The sequence below is a fragment of the Hetaerina americana genome, unplaced genomic scaffold, assembly GCF_022747635.1.
Source record: "Hetaerina americana unplaced genomic scaffold, ioHetAmer1.1.p SCAF_1291, whole genome shotgun sequence".
In the NCBI taxonomy this organism is placed as follows: Eukaryota; Metazoa; Arthropoda; class Insecta; order Odonata; family Calopterygidae; genus Hetaerina; species Hetaerina americana.
In genome coordinates, this window is record NW_027286394.1 from 14608 (window position 1) to 21258 (window position 6651).

At 39.3% G+C, this 6651-nt stretch overlaps 1 non-coding gene across 1 annotated transcript; it reads left to right on the forward strand.

The window, feature by feature from the left end:
* The first annotated feature begins 5398 nt into the window (after nt 1-5398).
* Nucleotides 5399-5468, forward strand: TRNAS-GCU (transfer RNA serine (anticodon GCU)). Its single transcript has one exon. It is a non-coding gene; the product is annotated as a tRNA-Ser (tRNA).
* The last annotated feature ends 1183 nt before the right edge of the window (nt 5469-6651 follow it).

Sequence of the window (6651 nt, forward strand, 5' to 3'; positions counted from 1 at the left end):
ACAGTTTTAGGAAGAGTGTGATAAATTTGCACAGCTTCCCGGGAGCGGATGCGGACTCTGACCATAATTTAGGTTTTATGAAATGTAGCGTCAGTTTCAAAAAGTGATAGGAAGTGTGACGGGTAAAAAATGCAATGTAAAAGCATTAAATGGGTTGAAAAGGAAGGTGTACCAACAGGCTTTAGAGGAAATCATGGAGGATTGTAAGGAGCTGAATGCTATCGAAGAAAAATTGAAACGTATCTAGGAAGGGTTGTCTAAAACCGCAAAAGGAACTATTCATCTACATCTACATCATTACCGTTCAAGCCACCAAAAATGTGTGTGGCAGGGGTGCAGCACCAGGAGGAAAGGGTAAGGGATGAGGGGGTTAGGGTTTTTCAAATGGATGGGGAAAGGTAAGGGGGAAATGCAAAAAAAATATACAATAATATAATAGTATAACCATGCGCAGTCGCTACCTTGTAGGTTATTACTTATTATGTCGAGCCGGCTGCTGGGGGATTTCGATTACAAGCATTCTGGTCTCTTATTGTTCTTGGAAAAAATGACCATTTAAACCTGTCTGCCTTGCAGTCAATCTCTGTAATCTCATATTCGTGATCCCTCCGCCCGTAATACGTTGGGGTTCGTATTATGCTCTTGGTGTCATCGGAAAAGGACCCATCTTTAAATGTTTTAATAAGTTTAATCTATATTGTAAACGCCGCTGTGTAAGGGAATCCGAACCTGAATTTTCCAGCAAAGTTGTTACGCTACTGGGTTGGTCATAATTTTTGACAAATCTAGCCCCCCTCCGCTGAACTCGATCCAATTCCGAAATCAAATTATTCTCTTTAGGATCCCATATACTGGAAGCATACCCTAGGTGGGGCATGACTAGGGCAAGAAAACATCGTTCCTTCACTTTTTCGTCACATTTACCCAGCACTCTTTTTACAAATCCCAATTTTTCATTAGCGCGACCGCACATTTCCCGTATGTGCTTTCCTCAGGACAGGTCGTGAGTAGTTGTTACGCACAAGTATTTAAAGGAATCTACCCACGCCATTTCTGTTTGTTTCACTTTGTAGCTAAATAGGAGGGGTGTTACACTTTTCCCAAAAATGTATTACGACGCATTTTTCAAATTTAATTCCAATTGCCATGTATCGCACCAAGTCTGGATTGCATTTAGGTCGTTAGCTAACGTGACTCTGCCTTCGCGACTTCGAATTTCCCCATAAATCCCCGCATCGTCAGCAAAAAGACGTAGCCTGCTATTAATCACGGTACTGAGGTCATTTATGTAAATAAGAAACAAGAGGGGGCCCATGACACTTCCCTGTGGTACACCCGACGTGACCTTGACAGTATCGGATGATACGCCGTCCAGAACGACTGTTTAAACACAATTTCTGAAGAGTTGCCTAATCAAGCATATGACACTCCCGTGTATTCCATAACTTTCCAACTTAGCGAGTAACTTACAATGAGGGACTTTATCAAAAGCCCTTTTAAAATCTTGAAATATTGCATCAACAGGAATATTACTATATTGGAACCGTGAAAAGGACTAGGAATCCATGGGTCACGGATGAGATGATTACAAGGATTGATGAGAAGAGAAAATGGACAAATGTAAACACGGAGTTAGGCAAAAAGCAACAGAGCATTAAACAATAAATTGTGGCGGGCAACAAATAAAGCAAAAGAAGGATGGTGGAAGACGCAGTGCGAGGATATGGAAAGTTTGCAGATGACGGGTGAAATTGGTGCGGTGTACAGAGTTAGTGCAAAGTTAAATCTTTATTGGGAAGTAAGAAAGGAACATCTATGCTAACAGTTAGGCTAGTTAAGAGGCGGAGAGGATAATAGTTGACGCAGGGAAGATCCAAGAGAGATGGAGAGAATATATAGAAGAACTGTTTAGTACAGAACTTAGACCAACAAATTTAGGCATCGAAAACGAACAAGACGTAGAGGAGGATAGCTTAGGTCCAGGCATACACGACGAGGAAATAGAAAGGGCATTAAAGGAGATGACGCTAAATAAGGCCTTTGTTTACATTCCTGTGGGACTACTGAAATGTATAGGAAAATGTGGGAGGAAGAGGCTATTTGGGCTGATTCGTAGTATATATGAAGAAGGAATCGGCCCGGAGGACTTTGTGAGATCAGTGTTAGTTCCCATTCCGAAAAAGGTAAATGCTACGTCATGTGAGGAGTACAGGAAAATAAGTTTGATATCCCACGCAGGTAAAGTTGTTCTTAGGTCCATAAACAAAAGGATACAGAGAAGGGCAAATGATTATTTAGGGGATGATCAGTTTGGGTTTAGGAAGGGGAAAGTACGCATGTTGCCAATGGAGCAAAGAGATTACAAATCGAGAGGAATATAGAATACAATCAGGACGTAGTTGCCTGATTAATAATCTCATTACTGCAATGGCATCACGCGTACCTCTCACCTTCCTAAAACCAAAGTGATCATCCCCTAAATAATTATCTACTGTCTATGCTTTTTTTATTATACTGAGAACAACTTAAGCAGCGCAGGGTATCAAACTTAATATCCTGTAGTCCTCTATGATGCAGCGTATACTTTTTCCGGATTAGGAACTAAAAGTAAACTCACAAAGTCTACCGGCCAGATTCCTTCCATATGGATATATATATATATATATATATATATATATATATATATATATATATATATATATATATGTATATATATATATATAGATATATATATATACATATATAATGCCACCGAGCAACCATAAGGAAGAAGATGTCGATAGGATATACGATCAGTTAGAGGACATGATCGCGTGTGTTCCTGCAGGGAAACATTTGATAGTGATGGGGGATTGGAATATGACGGTAGGCGAAGGAAGAGATAGTGATGAGGTAGGGGACTACGGTTTAGGTACGAGGAATGACCGCGGGGAGAAAGCAGTTGAGTTCTGCAGGAGACAGGGGTTAGTCATCACCAACACTTGGTTTAGACACCACAAAAGACGCAGGTATACATGGAAAATGCCAGGTGACTCAGGAAGATATCAGCTAGATTATATCCTGGTTAGACACAGGTTTAGGAAGAGTGTGATAAATTCCCACAGCTTCCCGGGAGCGGATGCGGACTCAGACCACAATTTAGTTGTTATGAAATGTAGCGTACATTTCAAAAAGATAAGGCAGGGGCATCGAGTTAGAAAATGGAATGTAGAAGCATTAAATGGGTTGAAAAGGAATGAATACAACCAGGCGGTAGAGAAAATCATGGAGGATGGCAAAGGGCTTATTACTATCGAAGAAAAATGGGAAATGATCAAGAAAGGGTTGTCTAAAGCGGCAAAAGACACTATTGGAACCGTTAACGCTAAAAGGACTAGGAATCCATGGATCACGAATGAGATGATTACAAAGATGGATGAGCGGCGAAAATGGAAGAATATAAATACAGAATTAGGGAAAATGAAGTACAAAGAATTGAACAATAAATTGAGGCGGGCAACAAATAAGGCAAAAGACGCATGGTGGAAGACGCAGTGCGAGGATATGGAAAGTCTCCAGAGGAAGGGTGAAATCGGTGCGATGTACAGCAAAGTTAAATCGTTATCGGGAAGTAAGAAAGGAAGAGCTATGCTAATAGTTAGAGATAATGCGGGTAAGGTAATAGTTGACGCTGGAAAGATCCAAGAGAGATGGAAGGAGTATATAGAAGAACTGTATAGTAAAGAACTCTGACCAACAAAGTTAGACATTGAAAAAGAAACTGACGTAGAGGAAGACAGCTTAGGTCCAGGCATACTAGATAATGAGATAGAAAGGGCATTAAGGTAGATGAAACTAAATAAGGCCGTGGGGGTAGATAACATTCCCATGGAGCTTTTAAAATGCTTAGGAAAATGTGGGAGGGGTAGGCTATATGGGCTGATCCGTAGCATTTATGAGGAGGGAATCTGGCCGGAAGACTTTGTGAGATCAGTTTTAGTTCCTATTCCGAAAAAGGTAATGGCCACGTCATGTGAGAACTATCGGACAATTAGTTTGATATCCCACGCAGTTAAAGTTGTTCTCAGGATCATAAACAAAAGGACAGAGAGTAGGGCAAATGATTACTTAGGGGATGATCAGTTTGGGTTTAGGAAGGGGAGAGGTACGCGTGATGCCATTGCAGTAATGAGATTATTAATCGAGAGGAATATAGAACATAACCAGGAGGTTATGTTCTAAAAAAAAAATTTGCCTGTTTCGTAGATTTCGAAAAAGCGTTTGATAGAGTGAATTGGGAAAAACTAATGAGTATAATCGGAAAAGAGGAATAGATTGGAGAGAAAGGAGGCTAATCCGCAACCTGTACATGTCTCAGACTGCTCAGATGAGGGTGGGAAACGGGGAGTCAGGATGGGCTGTGTTAGGAAGGGGTGTAAGGCAGGGTTGCCCATTATCACCGTTGCTGTTCAACCTGTATGCAAGGGAAATGGCCAAAGAGGCATGGGAAGAACTCGAGGCAGGAATGAAAGTGGGCGGGGGATTCGTAAAATCAGTTAGGTTTGCTGATGACCAAGCTTTAGTTTGTCAGTCAGCCAAGGGGTTGCAAGGATTGCCGAGTGAAATGGAAATTCAGTACGACAGGTATGGGATGAGAATCAATATTAATTAAACAAAGGTTATGCGATTTTCTAGAAATAAAAAGTCTAAGCTTAACATTAAAATAGGAGGGCAAAAACTAGAGCAGGTAGAACAGTTTACCTATCTCGGCAGTGTTTTGGACATCACGGTCAAAGTAGTAGGGACGTAAGGAGAAGAATTGCGCTAGGCAAAGAGGCTTTTCAAGGAGGAAGGAGTTAATGACGGGGACGTTGAGTAAGGATGTTAAGAAAAGACTCGTAAAAACTTTGGTATGGAGCGAAGCTATGTACGGCGCTGAAACGTGGTCATTGAAGCAGCAGGATAGACATAGACGAGAGACTTTTGAAATGTGGGTGTGGAGAAGAATGGAGAAGGTGCAATGGACAGAGAAGAAAACAAATGAGGAAGTACTTGGTATGGTGGGCGACGAGAGGGGTTTGTTGGGAGCATCCCTATGGAGGCAGGAAAAGTGGATGAAGGGGATGTTGACCGGCAGTGGGATGTTGAAGACTGTAATCGAGGGTAGAATGTTGGGCAAAAGAGGAAAGGGAAGGAACAGCATAGGGATGTTGGACGGGATGAAGGGAGGAAGGAAGTACTCAGAGATGAAGAGGGAACTGATATAGAGTAGGATGATGGATTTTGTGTTTTGTTAGGAGTAATAAAATATTTGTTTGGTAGTTGTGTCCATCCAAAAACCTACCTTAACCGGTAGATTACCTTTAAAAATAAAATATATATTTACAGGTATATTTATATATTTATATATACGTGGGTCGCGGTAGTCCAGTGGGTAGGGCGTTGGACTGCTGATCGGAGGGTCCCGGGTTCGATTCCCGGGGTAGGCACTCCGGGAACCTGCAGCTCCACCCAAGCTAAAGTGATTTTTCGGGTACTAGGTCATCCTGGGAAACCATAACCGGCACAGGGAAAGGAATTGGCCCCCCTTACCTGATGTGTGAATTTTCACATGCCGTATAGGGCTTAATACTGGGTGATCTCTACCATCACCTAATAAACCGACCTTTGGGTTGATTACTGTGTTTATATATATATATATATATATATATATATATATATATGTACACACACGTATATATATGTATATACACGTATATACATATATACATATATACATATATACATATATATATATATATATATATATATATATATATACAAATATATTCAGATAATTCAGATTCTGAAGACGACAGCCGTGCTGTCGAAACGTAAAATAACAAATTGTGAGTGTCCTTTCTTTTTGTCTCTATATTCTAAAAATCTACATCTTGTGTTTTTATATATTTGTGTGTCGCCGATGAGCGTTCCATTTCGAAGATATTTTATATATATATATATATAAATATATATATATATATATATATATATATATATATATATATATATATATATATATACTATATATATATATGTATACAGATATATGTATATATTAGGGATTTCGTAGAAAGTAACAGGGAAGTGTTGAATAAAATTCTTGGACAGCAAAAATTAATTTAAGAAGGCATAAAAATAACAGAACACTCGCACATTATTTGTTGATAATTTCCACGGAAGTTAGTTCCGTCGTCATCGTAAGAAACATATGTACTTTTGTTATTCTTCTCTAGCGTGTTTTCAATTTCTCCTTTGGTGGGTGAAACAGCACCCTGATGCCATCTCTTGGCCAAAAGAGTTTTTTAATTTAATTTAATTTTTTAATTTTTGGACCCATTTTACCAATGGTTTCCTGGGTCCACTTTTATTTTACTTCACAGTTAGTTGGGGATTCCTTTGAATCTTAGTTCCCCTTTTTACAAACAATAATGAGACATAAGGAAACAACTTACATAACAAAACAGACAAAAATAATCAGACATAAGGAAAGTTTTTCTAAAATTTTAACATCTACAGGTGCTTATATATGTTGGGAGTTAAACTAATGATAAACAATTCAAGAAAAAAAAAAAAATCACTCAATAGACATATAGAATACATTGCTACATTTTACATAAAATTTTACACAAA